Consider the following 22,466-nt stretch of genomic DNA (forward strand, 5'->3'; position numbering starts at 1 on the left):
GTAAAGTAAAAAAAATGTTTTTTTTTTAGAGAAAATGACTGTGATTACAATATGTAAGTTTTTTTTGACAAAAGATTTATTAAAAATTAATATACCGATTTGTTAAAAGATTTATTTGTATATAGATTTTTTCTCTCAGGTATCGAAATATTTAAAATAGAATATAATTAATGAGACTTGTGAGAGAAGAATCTAATTCGAAAGTAAAGAATAAAGGTCACTCTTGATATTTTTTCATATTACTTCCATCTCAAACGATGCTTCGATGCCATTTTTAGTCTCACGCGATGTGCAAACTACAGCGATTCGCATAAGCAGGTGATACAGGCCAAACTCGATGATGATCGATCGGCAAGGCAGATATAGCCGGGCATACATAAAGCGGGCCTGTTATTTAGTTCTCAGGATGTAAGCAGTTCCTCGTTCCCAGCTCGCCGATGTGCCAACCGCATTCATTAAAAATCCGAGATCTTGTTAAGTTCCCGTGGCACCGATCCGGCAAAGCATGTCGAACAGTCGTTTGTTCTGCGCTTCGTAACAATACCTGAATTAATCAACAGCTACTAGCTCATCCGTGATCGTCTCGGTACACACTGTGCACCGGAATCACACTATTTTCACTAGCCAGCATTAAATATCTTAGCATTAAAATCTCATAATTTTGAGGATTATGAAGTTTGCTTTGGATCTAGATAAAAATAACAATAAGATTAGAGAACGAAGGAGAATGAATTCGCCTTTCTGTTGCTTTAATCTGATGGTGTCGCATTATGTATTCAAATTTTCGTCTATTAAATTATTATGTATCACATATCTAATATGATCTTTACATAATATCTACCTGATTTGACCTACTTTAAATTATTTGCAAATTTATCTTTTAGAATGATATCACTGCTCCGTCTTGTGATATTTTTTCTAGTATTAAAGATGTACGTGCCTCAAAGTATCAAAAATATACAAATTTCACACACATTGTATTATTATGTCTAAATATTTATATGAAATTAGAGTACAATTCCCTTATTAGTTTAAAAATTTTAAATTTTTTTGCTTGTCTTGTTTTTCTTATGTAAAGTCGCATTTTGTAGTACTTTACTTGCAAATTTTTACTTGCAAGATTGTAGCATAATGTAATGAATTAAATTAAATTTTTTATATATATCTAATAATAAAACTCTAATAAATTTTCATGCAAAAGTTTATTTGAATTCACTTAGATATTTATTCGTTTTTAAAAATTATTTAGCTAAAATTACAACAAAATATGATTAGTTCGCTGCTAAAATAATTATAACTAAAATTATTTATTATTTTGTTTTCTTTGCAATTAGTTTCAAGGCATATTTATGACAAAAATTTTTTGACTGATATAATTAGCTGATATTGACCTTTTTAGCTATTTTGGTTGATATTTATTTTAACTAATATTATATAGCCAAAAGATCCTTAGATATTTGTCGTTTATCATGAGCTAAGTTATTATGAATTCGGCAAACAAGATGATCAATAGAATAATGGTTAATTTCTAAAAACACATCCTATATGCATGAGCTTGCATGCTACCTAATCGTTTAATATTAATCGTGTATTAGTTTTGGCAGGTGGTTGCCACTCATATACTGGATAAACATCTTCGAGCAGTGACCGGAACCTGATCTCGTCCATGCAAATGAATAATTATGAAGTCCACCGTATGTGCCCACCGCGACAAGCGTATATCGTCCGTTGAACGCTGTCTAAATGCGCGATTAATGCGCGCGAAATTTATCCTATCTTCCGCTTAAACATATCTGCTTGCATTGCGATTCGTGCAAGAAAGCATAATCGTAATAATTGCCTTTACACACAGCACAATTTTATATATTATATATATATATATATATATATATATATATTTTAGGTGTTGGAATTAATTCGTAGCGTTTTTAATGAAAGAATGTTATTTATTTCACATGAGCATTAAAAAATACATTAATGAAAGTACTTCCCATCACTTGTAAAACGCTACGAATTAATTCCAACACCTAATATATATATATAATTTTATTTATACTTTTTTGATAGATATTGTGTGACAAATGAATGACATATTAAACAAATGCATTCATTTTATAGACAACTTTTTTTTACATATTCCAATTGATTACAACAATGGTAGATATGGGTCATATATAATGTAATATAAATCTGATCTCTCTGAAACTTAATAAATGGTAAAAAATGTTTCATTTTATGTTTCACCCTATGTTTGTTTTATACTGTAATATTTTTAAAAGTATTTAACGTTGCGTATTTTAAAATTTATTTTAAATATTTGTGTAATTTTTTTTTTTACTTTGATAAGGTCTCTTTTTATTAGATATTGTAATATAAACCTAATCCTTTAAAGTCAATAAAATTGCAAAAATATGATGCGTGGAATAATATGGCGAAGACTGGGTGTTTATTATATCTTTGATATTATAATTAAACTTGCAAAACAATCGAAAACAAAATTGTCACAATCGGTTTATAACGCACGTATTACATATTTATTTATTATTCTGACTAAAACATAAATTCATGCGTTGCTGCCAACTTTTATCACAATTGAAGAGTCTTAGATATTTTTTTATTTTATCAAATTAGATACTGTCACTCTTGCATTACGAAATTAATCTCGCAAGATATGATTAAATATCTCCAATCGTCGACTCGTCGTTCTGCAGAGTTTTCTTCCAACTGATATTGAGGTTGTCTTCTGGAAGCAAAATGAAATAAATACGACTCGCTTAGATAAATCTTTAAGGCAGCTTCATATTGGTACTTCGCGTACAGTATCGTTTCTTAGTCACAATGCGTCACGGCGCGGCAGGTGCCCCGCGATGCGCTACGTGGTACATGGTCCGAGCTGGTCAACGAGCCGTCCACGTAGCCTCTTTAATAGAAGCCTTTATGGGATACTTAATACGGGCAATTTCTCTTTGAGTGCCCGCTATTCGTTCTATCGAGTCACCGCGTGCACCGACTTTTCCTTCATTCCTTGAAAGAATGAGATTTAATTATTGCACTTACTCGTTGTAGATTCACCTTCCTGATGCGAATCACTGTTCTACTTATTTAACCTGGGAATCACTTGTGGTGAATTATATATCTCAACAGCGAGAATAAAGCTCAGTTTTTTTATTGATCCGAAATCCATATCTATTTTCTTAAACTTCTCCTTACGTATTTTTGGAAAATATTGAATAAATATGTATACATTATAATTCCAAACACTAACAAATTATAGAATAGTTAATAATATATAATATGTAACTAATAATAATGATGTTTAATCGAGGTGTAAAAGTTATGCAAAGTGATCATTTACGCAATAAAAAAATTAGATAACTCTTTTCGGATTAATATTAAGTTGAGTTACTTCTGTTAATTTCTGCTAATGTTAATGAGATTAACTTCTCGATTTACTAATCTCGATTTAATTTATTCTTTGTCTTTTTGTAATTTTTAAAATTTAAGAAAGTTAAAGAATAAGTTAAACTGAGATTATCTACATTAAAATGGATATATACATATAATATATATACATTTAAAACATTGTAAGTATCGCTAATTAAATGAATGTTATTACATATTTTGAAAGAAATTACATATTTTATCTGGGATTTATTTGATTGACTTGGAGAGCCAAATAGTAAAAGTAGAAAAAAAGTAAAACTCTGAATATACGATATTTTGTTAAAGTTTATGTAATCTTTTCGTATTTTAAATGCGAGGCAAAACTTGAAGAAATTCGACCGAAATTATAGATGATTGAATCTTCAATTGAAAGTTCAGAATTTTGTGGTTCCTTAAATTTCTGTAAGCTCTGTAATTTCGAATTCAAGTTTCAGACGTTTAGAGAGTTTCGTGTTTCTGGAAATTCGGATCTTGGAAAATTGGAATTCTCGCGGAAAATTCATTCGCTAGCGCAGTTTGTTGCGAAATCCTGTCATGTTTAATACAGATATCGCGCAGTATTATAAAACGGCAATTAACTCCGAAGTAATACTACGCATACTCGCACATAACCTGCTTGCTTCTTTTTATTATATATCGACGAACGCAATACAGTGACTTCTGGCTGGCCTGGATATCTGTGTGATGGCTGATTTTCTATCATTATTATCTTTTCCACTAGAACAACTTACGTGTGTTGCTAAGAATATGTCACATTTTATGAAGCAAACACAAGTAAGGACAGAGATATTTGTGTCAGCAATTACCAGCTGATTAATTTTTATGACTAATAAATTTTATGATCCATGTCGATACTTTAGCTAGATATAAACCTAAAATGATAAAAAAATATATTATGCGTTCATTATAAATTTATTATGATGTATTTTGTGCTGAAAAAAATTTCCAATGGTTTTAATTGGAAATAGGCGTTTCAGTTTTCTCTGATTCAATTTCGATTGGATTTAGGATTATCTGATTAAGTGTCTAGCGTCTTTAACTGATGAAATGTAATATAATGAACGGAAAAGAGCCGTCATATATCAATTTTTTCAGATATACTTGCAACTTGATCGGACATTACATTTGAACAAAAAACTTATTTGCAAGTAAAGAGCCTACAATCAGAATGACGCCACACGGGTATCACTTGTGATTGTTCGTCATGTTTTAGCTATTCCCTCCAGTTTTTTAAACGCATTATTTTCTAAATTTTGAATTTATGCTAAAAAATGCTCAAATATTGTGACAAATTAAAAAATGATAATAAATAAATATTGTATATAAAATAATAAAACTTTTACATATATTATTTATTATAAAATTTCATTTATTTTGTACTATTGCAATATTGTACATTTTGTAATATTGCACATTACTTTATACAAAACGTTATTTATTGCACATTATTTGCGCTATTAAATGCGCTTTATTATCTTTTCTCTGTTCCTACATTTTAGGAGCAAAATGCATCTGTAATAATATAAAAGAAATCAAAAATTCAGAAAAATATTATATATATATAATAGATATATAATATATATGTATATACCATTTCATAAAATATTATAATATATATTAAATATCATAATTATCATATTATTTGATTTTGACTCACAATGCAATGATATATAATTGAAAAGATTACGACAAAAAGAGAAAGAATTAAATTCGTAACCAATGTGATGACTATACATATACTTAGTGCCAAGATACTACCGTGTCTTCAGATATTATAATTAATCTGTGTATATTTTATGTTACATTTTTATTTTAATATTTTAAATACATTATTTATAAAGAATAAATTACTTTACCTCACATGCAGATGAATTTTTTGACGGTGTCCAATTTTTATATTTGCCATTTACTCTTTAACCAATTCAATCGGCGTTCTGTGTCTTTCGGAAGTATTTTCATAACATATCCTTTTTTTAATGAATTGTTACAAAACGGTATTGTACATCCAACCATATTTTATTTCTAAAATAATTTTGATAATTTTATTTTTATCAATGTACCTTTATGTATCTATGTCGTTCAATGCTGTTGCACCTAACCCTAAAACTGACAGTCTGTTGGATAGACTGAGACCATATATCTCTTTCATATGTCTCTCGCAGAATTTCGCTAAAATATGATGTCATCTCTCGTATGGCGCCACTCTGATTATAGGCTCTCTATTTGCAAGCAGGATGCTACACTATCAAGAAATGGATGCGGCGAAGTTCAACTACTCGTATCTAAAATTACACAGAATAGAATAAAAAACGCAACATTGTAAGATCTTTCATTCATATTCTAATAACTTATTTTATTTTAATAAAATGATTCGATAAAGATGAGTCCCCAAAATGAGGCTCTATAATAAAAGTAAATGGCACGTATCTTTTTGAGAATATAATTTCGTTTAATTTTACAAAAATTATTCAGAGATTTAATATTTTTTAGAAATGATAGAATTATTCATTCAAAAAGTAATAAATGAATATTTTTTATTAGACATTCCGATGAATATCTTGAATATTATTTCCAATTAAATATGATCGGATTTTTAGTCCAATCTAAATATCTATTACTTTTTGAAATAATATCATCGAAAAGAAACCTAGAAAACGATAGAAATACAGCCATATTTGATGCATCATATTTTTTACAAAATTGAAACAAATCGATCATTAACATTTTTCTTATCAGCAGAGCTTACAAATTTTGTATATAATCTGCCCAAAATGTTTGAGATATAATGCTACATTTTGCGAACGCGATTTTCCGCTGTTAATAAATTTATCGTATAAAGTGTGTTGTCTTACAAAATGTGAGGATACTGTAAATGGGAATTAAGAAAACACACTGTTTTATCGATCTTAATGTACAAGGGACTTATCTCCCTACTTAAAACCACCATATTGAGATACTCGAAGCTACTCTGAGTGCAGCGTATTCGTTTAAGCAGCCTGTTACATTTTTCTTTGCTTAATTGCACGCGCATTCAAGTCGAGGACGACCACTACATCGTGAGGCATGCGTAAGGACGGTAGGATGAAAAAGAAAGAGAAAAGAAAGAGGGAAGATCGCCGTATTATATCGATGTCTGGCTTATGCTGGGAATGGCAAAAAAGGGCGGCGCAATCCCCATCATGTGTGCGTGCGCGCGCGAAAATTCCAATGCATAATATAACAGTTTTATTCACGGCGGTCAGTATAAATATGTGAGATTATGAGCGCCGTGTAGCCCAGAACGTATACCTTAGGCACATGTTCGTGACGTGTTTGCGCCTAATTCCGCGAGTTCTCGGTCTTTGCAGCGAACGGCAGAAATCACACATAATTATGCAACATGGAAGCAAATCCAAAAAAAAAAAACGGCGTCAGTCCAAGATATTATGTCTATGCTTAGGAGTCATAATTCATTTCAAATATATTTCATCAGTATAATATATATTAACTTTCGGTTTTACAGTTTCACATTTAAATGGTAATTATTTGCCATCGCTTCAGCATCCCCTTAATGTACATATTTAAAACTATTTTATAGTTGCAATAATTATAAAATGTTTGTTCAATTGTGTACATTAATTTTTTACACATAAAACTTATACAGTTGTCATCTTTACAATTGTTATTGTTATGTCTTTTTTTCTAGAGTGTAGATAATGGGTTTATGCATATCGAGTACTCCGTTAAATTATAACAAATACATGTACATATATGTATAACGTAATAGATGATGTGTCTATATTCTTTATCTCGATTTTCACGTCTTTGAGATGGGATCTTGATGTCTACGGGAAAGAAAACAAAGAGGTATATAACATGTACTTTTTAAAGGCGCGCAACGTAGGTAGTGTAATCATAACAGGCATAGACAGCAGAATCGCGATCACAGGTGGCATGGGAGATGAAGAGATTCACAAGCTCCCGAGTCCCACATAATTTTGTACAACATGCCCCTCTTGGGCGCGATTTCGTGATATCCGAGTCGCTTCGATGCGCCGACACGCTGAGGGATAGATGACCGCGTGCGTGTCCTACGGCAGTTTCCCCACAAACTTTGCGATTCGCTCGAGATTTAATGTAGAAGGAAGCGGGCGGGCGGAATCCACAGATGATATTTGCCGTATATACTTTATGCTTGGCTTGCAAGCAAGAGAATACGCGTCGCGATCTGTGAAGGATACATGCTCTATGCGAAAGCATACACATTCATAGATTTAGGTCCAGTTTTACAACTCACAGTTGACTCTTAACCGAGATTCAACTTATTTTAGAATTGGAAAGAGATGAGGAATAAGTTGAACCTCAGTTAAGAGTCAATCATATGTTGTGGAGTTGGGCTTTATACATATAGAATAATCAGGGTTGGAAAGTTACTTTGTAAAAATAACTAGTTACAGTTACAGTTTTTTTTTCAAAAGTAACTAGTTCCAAGTTATCGAGATTAAAAATTAACTCGTTACAGCTACAGCTTACTAAAAAAGTTACTTTTCAGTTACTTTTCAATTTTTTTTCTGTTATCATGACAGAACAATATGAATGACATCGATATCATTAGGGCTATCAAAGAAAAAAATATATTAAAAAAATAATTTACGTTTACAATTTACTGACCAATCAAAAAATACTTCGAAGCATTTGTGTGGACCGTATCCTTAATCAATATTCAGATTTTGACGAATCACATTAAATTGATAAGTAAGTTTAAAATGTAAAGTAACTGTAGAAGTAACTGTTAAATTAGTTACTAGTTACTGGAAGAAATGTAACTAAGTTAAGTTACAGTTACTGAAAAAAGGTAACTGTAATTGTAACTTAGTTACAAGTAACTAGTTTAACTTACTTCCTAACTGAAAATAATATAGATGAACTGCATGTTCTCAAGATGTGAAGACAATATTGGTTTTAATATGATTGGTTATACATTCTAAATATAGATCTAGCAAGGAACTAACCTTGGTAGAAATTTCATGCATTTTTTCAGCAATTACTAAATAGTTATACCAATTTCTGTCTAGTAACTGAGAAGAACAACTACTTAAGATCCTAATTAGGATGTAACACTTTGCAGTTACTGCATACAAAAGTTGCGTAAAATCTGAATCCATTTACTGAACACAAACACAACAAATAATGGATATTAAATTGATTAATAAGCAAACCTACTACTCACGAAATGAACAGAATAAAACTCTATCAAGTTCTTGACCATTTTCTACTCACTGACAAGTAATGAGAAGTAATATTAGATAGTAACTGGATAGGTAAACTGGATAGGTCTAGAAAAACTGCAAACATTTCTACCAGGGAAGGATAAGAACCAATTACATTAAAGAATTTTACAACAATTGCAAGGAAACTTAAGATTTTTTTTTGTTTCGATCCTGGGGACAAGATTTCCCTCAAGGATCGAAAGTGTCGCTCGTTCAATCGATCACGCAGATTTTGCGTAAAGAGTCGCTGAAAGCTGATATATGTACAGAATAGAATATTATTAATGATTGAACGACCATCGTCGTACAATCAAATGAACCAACAGGATATCCTTAGTATACAGATGCTAATCCAGATAATGCTGAAGCGTATGTTTTATAGAAATGTCTCTTCTGAATTCCCCTCAAGGGAAAAGAATCCCGTTGCTGATGTACACCTTCCTTGGCCGTGCATCCCGTCTGCATTTATATGAATGCGTATTACAAGTACAAGCTCGTATAAAATGCAAACGTGCAACGGGCGAGGGACACGGTTCGCACCGCTGTTTAATAGGAAGCCGCGAACTAGATCGGTAACTCCTGGCAGCTCGTATTTATTGCCCGCCGCGGTCATGAAGGATAGCTTGCACATAAAATTAGCGATACAGCGTAATTGTTATCGCTTGTAACACTTATAAGTATTGCGCACCAGACGGCGTCGTGATAGCTGCTAATGTACGCGCGCCTTTCGTGCGAACCCGCGCGTATTTTATAATAAATGAAAAATAGTGCATGTGTTCTCCCTAATGTACATGTATATGTATATATTTCATAAGTTGATGAAGTTCAGAACCAGTAAATCTGAAATAAAATTTCAAATCTTGAGATATTTCCTTACGTTTTTGTTCATTAATATTTCTAAACTTCGAAACTCTTAAATCTCTTCTCTTTTTTGTTTCTTTTCTAAGAAAATTTTATAAACTGTCATACTTTATTTTTAATAAAATTTTAAAATTCATATAAAATAATTATATAAAAATTGATAAATTTAGAGAATGTTCTAAGTCACGCTCTTAGAAAAAAAATTGATTAGTGTTCCAATAAACTGATTAGCTCTATTAATGATTGATGATACTGTATCAATAATTAATATAAAATATCATCAATTACTGTATAGTTAAACAGTTTATTGAAACGTTAATCAGTTCTTTTTTTAAGGACGACTATTAAACAATATTGAGGGATGTATGAATTTTAGAGATATAACGACCGAAAAAAGTTGAAAATTATTTTTACGTACAAGGTCACTTCATCCTTAAAATTATTTATTAGCCGCAATTGATATATATATATATATATACATATCAATTGCAGCCAATAAATAATTTTTATATATATGCATATAAAATTTTATTAAGATCAAAATTTGATATTTTGTGAGGTTCCCTAGGTAAATATTGTATTAAATTATGGGTAGTTTTTATATCAGATAAATAGAAATATTTGTACACTTTATATCATAAAAATTAATATCATGTGCTTAAACTTCTCACTATGGTAACAAATGGAAATAGGAAACGATCGGGAAATGCAAATTTTAACCTGGTCTTCGTTCCATCATGAATGGTCTACACGCTCCAGCCGCTTTTTGGGCATCGATGAACACGCGGCTGCTCGCTTTTGGATAAAGAGAACAATTAAGGAAATGCCGACATCCAAGCGAGAAGCGTGCGGCATTTTTGTAAACGATAATAAGCAACGCGTGTCGGATTCCCGAGAAGCGGAATAAATTTGTTGGTCCCGTGGTCGCAATTACGCGTCGCCGTTTCATTTATTGTCGGTTAACCCTTTCTTTCCTTGTAACCATACAGTAACGCTGTTAAGCGTACACAGAAAGCGGAAAATGATTTATTTAGAAGACTCACAGATTATAAAACTTGAAGCAAGCAAATTTGGAGTGGCTACACATTGTTGGAAGAAATGTGTCGAATTTAGTATCTTAAATGTCCATTCAAATTTTTGGGTTAATTTAATGCAAGATGAGTATGTTAGGAGGTTACTCAAATATTACGTAAAAGAATAAATACAAAAAAGATATAATATTGACACAGTATGTAAAAAAAATATTTTTTTCATTAAAATTATTTTATGAAATGTTAAATTAATTCATATTTTATTCATTTATCTTATGTTTTAGAAAACATTATTTTTATATTACTTATTCACTTATTCATAAATTGTGTCATGTTGACACTAAGAAACGTAAAATATCAATTTAATACAAAATTCTTAAATAACATTGCATAATCACATTATGTTAAATTAACACTCGAATATGTTAAACAATTCAACACAAACGATTAACAATGAATGTGAGTAGATTGTTTCCAACACAAAGAAGCATCAATAATATCACATTAAATAATTGTACAATAATATTGAGCAGGAATCTCTTAACGATTTGCAGTTTACAAGAAATGAATTCTAATTTATTAGAAAAATGATAAATTTTACAAGATAGTTAATTATTCATTATGAAACATTACGTTAAGTAATGTAAATAAAAAATATATATGTTGCATCCGGTATTATAAGTGAGATTAATAAAAGAACTGACAAAAGGGTTGAAGTGCGTATTGCGTGATGGTATCACGATACTAAAAGATTTAATGTTAAGTACATTACAATTAAATCTCAAATTAAATTGTCGGGAATAATTACAACGAAGATTTTAATTCGAAAAGAAGATTCGGCTAGAAGATAAAGAGAGTGAATAGAAAAATCATGAAAAAGCAAGCGATGAAAACGCGGTCGGCTGTCATGCGTTTAATTACCAATCAGAGACGCCAGGTTATCGCGTGGTTGATTCCTGCCACAAGTTTTTGCCGACTTCCTATGAAAGATAAATATAGGGTGACTCGAAAAACAAAGTGAAAATTAATAGCACAGATGTATTTTTTAATAAATATGAATCTAACTTCTCTGCTTCTCTTTTTTCTTCTTTTATTTTTTTTCTTTAGGGGCAAAAGAATTTAATTAGTACTTTTATCAGCAAAGTATTATAATTCAAGACGAAATTTAAAGAAGAAATATCATAAAGTGCTACATTTTTTGACATTTCTTTCAATGTTAAAAATTCAATGGAAGACTCACTGTGTTGGGAGATATTTTATTCTATATAAAATTAGAATATATTAGTAAGCTAATTAAAATTTAAATCAAAGATAAAAGGACAACTATGCCAATTATATTTGCGTTACAATAGTGTATTATTTGTATTATTTGAAAGAATTTATCCTATCCATGTCAGACTTCGAAATCATATACAACTTGATATTTTACGAATTTACTGGAAATTGACCAATCACAGTCGTCAATTTTTAGCTTCTGACTTCTGATTTATGACTAATGGCTTATTGTAGAAGGCCCATTACATTAAATTATCCAATGATAAATGGAAGAAACTACATTATTAACTCTTACCCTAGTAAGAGAGGTCACTAGTCACCGAGCGATTCCTGTTCGTGCAAGTTTCTTTGAGTCTTTCGATAATTATAAATTATACTACATTTTATTATTTTCCAAAATAAAGTGCCAATATTTATTCTAGAAAGTTGAAAGTATGTTGGTGAATTTTTAATCATTCACAGAATAAGTGAAAAAAACGGACAGATTCTAATGCCCCCCCCGTTAGTATGGATGAGGCATCAAATTGTATCTAGTAAGGTAAGGGTTAAATCAAATAATACAGACTCGGATATACACTGGTATAGTAATTCGCTAATTTGAAATGTTGTGTGCGTCAAACCGATATGAATCAATAAGAGAATGAATTTTAAAACGATGGTTTCAGTCACTTAAAATAATCTTAAAATCATAGTTTCATATTAGGAGCATGTAATTAACAATTAGAGACCCATTTGAAACAAAATCCTTTAAATTATACTACTTAAATAAAATATTTCCTAACAGCGAGACATCTATATACATTCTGTCAAAAAAGTACCGGGAATTGATCAATAAAACACAAAATAGTTATTATTCATTCAAATTTATTGTATCGCCTTCAAAGTAGGCTCCTTTCGAAATAATACATTTATGCCAACGAATAATCCAATCATCAAAACATTTTTTAAACGCATTTTCCGGAATCGACTTCAGTTCTCGCCGCGAATTCTCTTTTATGTCTTCTATCGACTGAAAACGAGTGCCTCGAAGTGGTAATTTGAGTTTTGGAAAGAGAAAAAAGTCAGCCGGAGCCATATCTGGTGAATACGGTGATTGTTCAATGATATTTGTTGAGTTTTTGGTCAGAAATTCGTTCACAATGATAGCCTTGTGAGATGGTGCGTTATCATGGTGCAAAATCCATGAGTTTGTTTTCCACAAATCTGGCCTTTTTCGACGAATTTGCTCTCTCAAACGCCGCATAACGCCCAGATAATATTCTTTATTTACCGTCTGGCAAAAATTCCGAGTGCACAACACCACGACAATCAAAGAAAACAGTTAACATCACTTTGACTTTTGATCGACTTTGACGTGGTTTTTCACCACATCTCGACCGCTTTTCAATGCACTGTACCATTCATATGCACGTGTTTTTGATAAAGTCGATTCACCGTAAGCCTTCTGTAACATCTTCAGCGATTCGGCACACAAAATTCCATTTGCAATACAAAATTTGAGACAAATTCTTTGTTCGATCTTTTCATTCATTGTAAAAATCGCAAAACACACTTGAGATGAACTGATAAAATCGAGCACTATAATCACATTAAATGACAGATGGCACTCCAACTCCGCGTCAGTATAGAGGACAGTTATGCCAACTTAGCGACAAAAAGAATTTTGACAATTCCTTTAAGCGGGCTTTTTAAATGATCAATTCTCGGTACTTTTTTGACAGAATGTATGTTAGATTTTTTTCTAAGAGAAATGTCAACCTCATAAAATGTAGTGCGCTCTTGATGATACACTCCACTTCTTTAACTTTCGTCTTGAATTAAAAATGCCATATGTTGATGAATGCTAATTAAATTTTTTAATTAGGATCCAAAAAGAAAGTAAAAGAAGAAAAAACGAGAAGCAAATTAAAGATCAAGAATAGGATTAAAGGTCAGATCGAGGGAAGAGGCAGAATTTATTTTTCTTTTTAATGTAACTTTTAATTAATACAATAACTTAAAATGCAACTTAAAATGTATCTCATCAAATCAAGAAAGACAAATCTGAAATTCTCAATTTATTTCAAAGCGACACGTCATCCGCTTATATAGACACCAAGCTTTTCCGAGTCACCCAGTATAACATTGTACGTTCACATAGTGCATTCGTGAGACGTGCACGCGAATGCAACTAATGCATATTTGTTGGCAGTGCGTTAAGATGCGTCGGCCTTTTTATTATTATACATTGTGCGCGCATACACAGCTGTACGCCGCCTCGCATAATCACCATCAGATAGCGAAGCGCGATCCGTCGATGACAGGAACACGGTAGACGCACCCGAGCTGCTTCCCATTCTCGCGTTCATGCTCGGAAATTACCTCTGAAAATTACCTTCCTCCCTTTAAAGTCATCCCACCTCGGCTTCCCTTTCCCTTCACGGGCAATAATATGATGCGACGGACGGTGTCTGCTTCGATGACGCGCACCGGAAATCCCTTTGAAGAACGCGCACCAGAAGCGCTTCCGATCTTGATGAGGACTGAAGCGTGCAATGAGAGGTTTAGCGTGCAAATTCTTATAAATTTATAGAGAATGTCTTGGTGATTAAAGACTAAAATAAATCCTTGTACAATGAATACCTAAGACATGTGAAAGAATACCTTGAATACCTGAGAGCTTATTTTACGAAATCATTAAGAAAGGAGGTGGAGAGAGACCCATAGATAGATAGATAGACAGATAGACAGATGAAGACAGAGAGAAAGAGAGAGGAAAAAAGAAAGAGAGAAAGAGAGACCAATTTAATCCATGAGAGATAGTTTGCGGCACACGCGAATTCGCCTTTCAGTCTGAGACGAAATTTGTACGTTTGGCCGTTACACAGGCCGTTAGAATTCACGAACGCGCGAGCAGTGCTCGCCTAATTAATATCTGCAGTTAAATCTGGGATCTAGATCTGAACGAACCGCTAGCTCACCAGGCAGCCAAGGCTCCCTGATTCCGTTGCTCGTTGCTGTTGTTTCCATCGTCGTCGCGGTGCTTCTCGCGTGTGAATGTTCACTGACCCGACCGGCTTAAGTCCGGCTAGATCTGCAAGTCCCTGAGATTCATAATCAGATGACGGAGTATTCGCTCCGATTCGTTCACGTGTAACGAGAAACAATTTTGTGTGATGTGTTAATTGCTTAATGAAAGTTGTACATCTTATTTTCATTTTTAAGTAAAAATAAAATTTTTTTTTCACTTTTGGTGCAAAAGTGAAGTATAGAGTATAGTATAACTATATAGTATAGTAATAACTATATTATAAAAATGGAACTTTTAACTATAATTATTGTTATACCACAATATTTATCATTATAATCATAAAACACTTTTCTCTCAACTCAATACATCGATGATTTCACATTCCCCGATTTTTGATTTTCATATATCCGCAACTTCTAACTTTTTGAATTCTTTTTCTTTTTGAGTTCTTAAATTTTGATAAGGATAAGCAAGGCGTCCAAAATCAAAGATGAAGAATATATCGAGAATCGTAAAAATGCTTCTTTCCAACATTAGTTTTTCGTCCCTTCTTTCCTACATGATGGCAAAAAAAAACCAATACACACTTTGCTTGTGGATTTCACGGTACAGCTGCAACGAGACGGTTGTAGACGATAAATCCTCACCGCGGTTGCAGCGGAAACGCGTGGATGTATATCCTGCACAAGAGTAAATTCGCGGCACGAACGAATCGCAATGATTGCACACGATAGCTTTTTTAATAGCAAGAATTGTTGTCAGTGATGGAGATCAAAGATGGGATTACTTTGGGGGATTTCCAAACGATTGAATATTCGTTTTGAATACTCGTAATTTCTTCTTTTTCTCGGATTTTCCCGTTGTGTGTGATATCGGATTTATAATAATACAGTCATAAATATAAAGCACTACAAGTTGATTCACATACAAATAATATGACGTTAAAGATATCGAATAATGTTTTAATAACATCAATAAGACGCTATAAAAGTCACCTTGCTACTTAAAACATAAATGTTCTGAAAAAAATTAATTGATAGTTTTATTAAAAAATAATATTTATTTTTATAGCAATTTTGACATTTTTTTTAGTTCTTCTTTGGATTTTATTACCACCTTTTCAAAAAAATAATAAATTAAGTAATAAATTAAAAAGTAATAAATTAAGAGTATTATATTTTATATTATATTTGTAGCTAAATAAGCTATCTCTCTTTCAATTTCGATCTGTTCATATTATTTGTCTTTTCGATTTGAAGATAAAAGAAATCACGAATTGATAGTCAGAACCACTAGCGTCTTTCAGTCTTGAAAATTCGAGGAAGCGTTTCGGCGCGATTGGCGAGAACCTCATCGGCATTCGAATGGACCCGCTGAAAAATTCTGCGCAAAATATTCGCGGCATAATACTCCGTGTAATATGTCGCCAACGATATGTCGTTCGCATACTTGGATCGGAGTTGCCGGCTACAAACGGCACCGCGCCGCACCCGCAGTGTATAATCGCGGCAACAACAAAATGTGGCAGACTCATTCAGCGTTTCTCAAACTATCCCATGTCTCACGCATGATCCGACGAACGGTGAAAAAAAATAGATAATAGTGGCGTGGAAATCAGTAAATTTGCTATTTTATGCTCAGCTAATTTAATTCAATGAGTCTCACCGGGCTTTGTACAGGGTGGGCCATCTATTGGTACGTTTTTGAATTTCGTCGTATGGCAACACCGAACGAGCTACAGACCCGAAATTTTGACAGTTTATTAGTCATACCGTCCGCGGCACGAAACAACATGTTTTCTCTTGAAGAGCGTTTTGAAATTTTAAAAACTTATTTTCAAAGTCAGTGCTGTGTCGCCGAAACTGTACGAATTTTGAAAAGAAATATGGGTCGTGATAGAGCACCCACCGAAGGAGCTATACGCAAATTGGTGAGGAAAGTTCGTGAGAAAGGGATGTTAGTGGATGACATTATATTACGACTGTTTTGAGTGAAATTGGCGCCGAGGTAGTCCAAAATGTCATTAATAATTGGGGTGACCGAATGGCATACTGTAAGGCCAGTAGAGGGAGCCACATGAACGAAATCGTTTTTCATTCTTGACGCGGATACTTTTAGCTTCACAACAAAAAAAAAATTAATAAAAAATATCAATGTATGCTCATTTGATCGCATTTTTAAAAACGTACCAATAGATGGCCCACCCTGTAGTATACCTCGTGATCTATACAGATCTATATCTTGAGGCCTCTAATCAAATCACAGTTGTAGAGTGGAAACATTTAGTTAATGTTTTTCAAGAAAAAAATAACGTTAAGCATTCGATATTATTAAGAGAATATTAAATTTGTCTGCAAGTATTTCGTGTAGGAATTAATTTTGTTAATTAAAAAATGTTTGTTTAAAAAGACAAATTGTGAGGAGAGATACAAGTATTTATAATTCGAAGCAACTTAAGATTTAAAGATTATTGATTCTAAAAAATTTCAAATTTTATAAAAATATTTTTAAATTAAAATTTTGTAATTAAATTTATAAAATAAAAATAATAATTAATAAAATTAAAATTTTTTAAAATTTAATTAACAAATTTCTTCAAATTACAAATATAAGGAAACAGTTCAAGTAATTATAAATTTTTTAAATTTAATCAACGTGATTACGTGTGCTATGTGTTGTCATGTTCAAATATAAGGGACGTTCGCGCGGTTTGAGTATCACTGCGCTATTGGGACTGTTATGGGTCCCGATGCGGCATTTGAAGACTGCATTTGGAGCGACGACGCACTGCAAGGAGATAACCCATATGAAGAGCTGTCGGTCCGACTGGCGGTTATGCTAAATAAAATGTTTGATTTGCTGTACTGCCACCGATTCCGATTCCGTGCTTGGAGCGGCACGATGACCAACATTCCGTGCCGCGCGTTTATGGGCCCTCTGTGTCGATCACGGATGATCGTTGTACTCCTCCTCTCGCAGAAGATCAGAGAGAGAGACAGAGAAAGAGAGAAAGAGAAAGAGAACGAGAGAGAGGGGGGAGGGAGAGGAAAAGGGAGGAAGAAAGAAAGAGTTGAGGAAAAGAAGCGAAGTAAAGACGAAAGAGAGACGCGTCGGTTGAGAAAGGATGAGAAAACGCACGGCTGCTCTTTATGGGATATTTAATAAGAAGCCTTATCGCCCAGCGGTGAAGTTAGATACAGAGGCAACGAGGCATCCGCGTCGATATACGACGATGATGCACGTTTAACTGCTACGGCTGTCATCGGGCATTACGTCGACGAAAAATACGATGAGGCCTCGGAAAGATCGGCGCATTACGTTGTGATTTGTGCACTTGGCATACTCGGGTTTGATGGCGATCTGAGACAATCGAGAAAAATGTTCCTTTCTACCTCCTTTTTCATGATATCAAACATGATATCAATATCGGTGCGAGAATTTGGATATATAAAAACAATTCAGTTTATCAAATCCCATAGAGAAGTTAGAAAGATAAAAGATAGACAGATAGTTTGTGCGATCCTAAGGGTGAATGACTTACTTTTGAAATTGCAAAAATTATATTTTTACACACACTAATATTTTTATTTATTTACATTTAATAACAAGAAATAATTTATTACAATAATTAACCAATTGTTAAGACTCAATCAGTTATCACAGTAATGTAGTATTCTAGATATTCCGATACGTGCTAACTACTCAATTGCTAGATGAAGATACGTAAATCAACCGCTCAAGGTAACTGTCGCTTGCCTGATACGTGTACAGCGGTGTTATTAATTGCAAGGTGAAATGTTAAGAATAAAATACAACTGATTTGTGACTGAATAAATGTACGCGTGAAATATGCATTGAGTGATCCTAATAAGTCTACAATTTATTCCCTTGATCTGCATCACTTTTAAGTTTTCTTTAGCACGGTTTCGATACAATATGGATAAATTCATATCAATAGTTGCTTTTAGCAGAGAAAATTTATCAGTTAGCGTTTAATGATTTTAATGATTGGTTCTTGTATTTAGTTCTTCGCTAAATCTAAGTGGAATCAATCGTATTAAAGAATCACTAAGCGTTAACTGATTAGTTTTCTCTACTAAACGCAGCTAATAGTGTTAAAATGCTGAGTTCAAATTAAGAGTATCACCCAGGTATCACTTCATCTTTGTTGTTTATCGAATGTTAAACAAGGATGACATAATATCCTGGAAGCAAGGTGGGAATCTGAACGCCTTAGGAGGATTGATTTAATAAACATTAAATATAAAATTTTAGCTAGTACAAAATTGTTCTAGTCTTCTTCATAATATTACTGAAAAGAAGAGAAAGAGAGAAAAATGTTTGCATTTCTTGTAAAAATTAATAAATTCTGATATCGTATTTTTCAGATATTTTCATAAACTTCGCGAAAACATTACTGATTAATCTTACTTGATAGCGTCTAACGATCAACTTTTTGCTATTTTCTTCGTATCGAAGTATTTAATATTAAAAAGCCATTTTGTTTTAGCTTTACTGAAAGAGATATAGCTTCCACAATTTGTTTTCGAGCAAGCGAGCTGGCTCGAAATTCAAAAAGCCCTCGAAAAAAAATATGATTCTTGTGTGAGTTGGCGTTAATGTTAAAGCATACAGGTAACGGGGGTATCAAACTCTTTCAGGTCTCGGACGGAGGGTCCTCTGCAGGGGGTCCAGTCATGCTGACATGTTTATCACACTCGTTCTCCAGACTCGTGCCATGCGTTATGCGAGAGTTTTGTGTTATGTCGGAGAGAGAAAGAAAAAGAGAGAAAGAGGAAGGAGAAAGAAGAAAGAGAAAGAGAGAGAGAGGGAAAGGGAACCCGTGAAGTTTCACGTTACTGGCGACACAATGACGTTGTACGTGTCTCTTAACATTTTTCATCGCCGCACCGGGTAAACTGCAGGAAGATGCTGAGCACAGGATCTTAGATGATACTGGGATCTAATACAAATGTGTGTGTGTGTGTGTGTGTGTGTGTGTATTTATAAGTACTGGAGAATTTAAAAATCTAACAAATTGAGAGATCGGATATACTAAACGCGAGGACCGAATTGTCGCGGACCCAACATGTACTACAACGGTAAAAAATGTGAAAAAATGTACCAATATTTTCTGTAGATTTTAATTTACATCGCGTTTTCGCCACAACGTTCTCCTTTTACACGCTGAACAAAATTCTTTCGATTTTTCAAATGCACGAAAGCTCGCTCTACTTATCTCTGTTTATTACCGTTGGATAAATACGTTAATCGCAAATATATGTATATGCGAATTACGACATTCGCAATTTCTTGTTCATTATTTAAGTAAAATCGTGCTAAAATTATTTGTAGCTTCATAGTAACGAGGTGAGATGGTTTATGCAATCGCCTCAAAGATCTGTCGATGCACTCTTTCGCGTGTTCGTGTCCCTCAGGTGCAACAAATGAAACATTGTATTATTCATGTTCTTATCACCGTCGGCCATCTATATTCCGGTCGCGCGATACTTGCCGTTTATCTTTGCCTGACTAAAACACTTCTGTTTCTCTCAAGTTCCTCCTTCGAGCGTTATCTCGTTCCTCTTTGTCGATCAGATTTGTATAAACGGATATATTGTTATAAATTATATATTGTTATATAAAGTCAAATTAAGTGAATATTGCACCGTATAATGTTATAAGAAAGATGCTGTTAATTTTATATATAGTAAAAGAGATTTATGATATTAATATTTATTTTCTTCGATTAGTTTAGGATTTTACCTGTGTAATTTTTCTTACAAGAATTCAAATAGATATTTTTTTCTTGTTTAGCAAAAAGTATATAAAAATACTTTAAATTTAATATTTTTTAGATTAGATTATTTTCTACTGACGTGTAATTTTCTATATAGTTATTTTTCTCTTAATTACGTGACGTTTTTATAAAAAAAGAATGTAAAAATGAGAGAATAATAGGAAGGATAGGAAAAAAATTCAAATAATTAGCAAAATCTGATTTCTACGAATAAGTTCGTCATCTCATTTTCAACAATCCATTTATTACTACTATTTTAAAGAGTAAAATTATTTCATTATTTTCAATGACAAACTTCTATAATCATTCATTTAGTAATGCTTTTCCAAATTCGGATCTATCTTTGCGAGAGAGAGAGAGAGAGAGAGAGAGAGAGAGAGAGGGGGGGGGGAGGCCGGTCGTTAAAAAGGATTTCTCTACGATATATCTTCATTTATGTGCAGTAAATAACATGTCTCGCGTATTGTATCGCTGTCGAAAAAATTGTCAACGCGATGGTCGACTTACTTTTTCGCCACCTTTTGATGTCATTGAACGTTCTTCGGAGAGAACATATAAAGGAATGATTATAAGGAAGGACTACGGAATTAATTTTTACTTTTTTTACACTTTTTTATTCTATTTTGCAGTTTCTATTGTCTGAGTCGAGGCCTTTCAAACTTCCAGATCAAATTCATAAAAGATGCTTACAATTCTGCGGAGAAAAAAAAACGGTATCCTAATTAAAATAAAAATGTCTATGTAGGTATGAGTATTTATGGGTATTTTCAGCAAAAGATATAACTGAAACATTAAATCCTCATTGTCTGTCAATATTAAATAAAGATGAAATGAACTGTGTTATTGTTATTTTATTTGTGTCTCTGTGTCTCTGTGGGAAGCACTCTATAGCTGCTCAATAGGATTAAATATCTGCCAGGTAGCAAGTATATGTTATTTTGACATCAGATTTTGGTCGTTTACTGTCCTATTGACAACACTGACTGACGTTTTCAAGAAAATAACGACCAAAAGCATTGTATTTGGAAAAAAAGTACACGATGTGTTCATAAACCGTCATTCATTTTAAATCATACTTATCTTTGCTTGACTATTCTGTGATCAAATGTTATGTTTTTTTAAGTATAATCTATGATGGACACCGAATGTTAATGGAGATATGTGTATAACTGATTAGTTCAAAAAATTATCAAAAAGACGAAACGTGTGTAGTTAAACTATACTTTTTTACTCGTAAATGACTACGAATTACTTTTTCTTCATTGACATGCGGAGTGGTATCTGATACTTTTTTATTACTTGTTTGAATAAGAAAAACACGACTAAAGGGAGCCAGTATATTAACATATTTATTTCATTGTAATCAATAATCATCATTACATATAGATAATTTAAATGATAATATGTTATTGTGATAATAATCGTTGGGAATATTACGTTTGCTTCACATCATTATTTAGTTGATTGATATCGAATGATGAAAAATAATCTTAAATTGACATTATAATGATGATACTTTACTACTTGGATAATCATAATTCCGCACAAAGTTCCCATTGGGAATTTTATTTGCAATTATTATTACATCCAAAAAATAAACTACAAATACAATCAGTAAAACAACAAATAGATATATTCAACAAATAGAAAACTAACAATAATTAAAGAAAAAAATTGTTTCAATTTAATTGTCTAATTGTCTAGGTTTTGACGAAACAATAAATAACTCAATAAAACATCAATTAAAAATAAAAGCAATATAAATCAATATAATTTCACACTCACAATGTAACTTT

The sequence above is a fragment of the Acromyrmex echinatior genome, chromosome 17, assembly GCF_024713525.1.
Source record: "Acromyrmex echinatior isolate Ae372 chromosome 17, ASM2471352v2, whole genome shotgun sequence".
NCBI classification, from domain to species: domain Eukaryota; kingdom Metazoa; phylum Arthropoda; class Insecta; order Hymenoptera; family Formicidae; genus Acromyrmex; species Acromyrmex echinatior.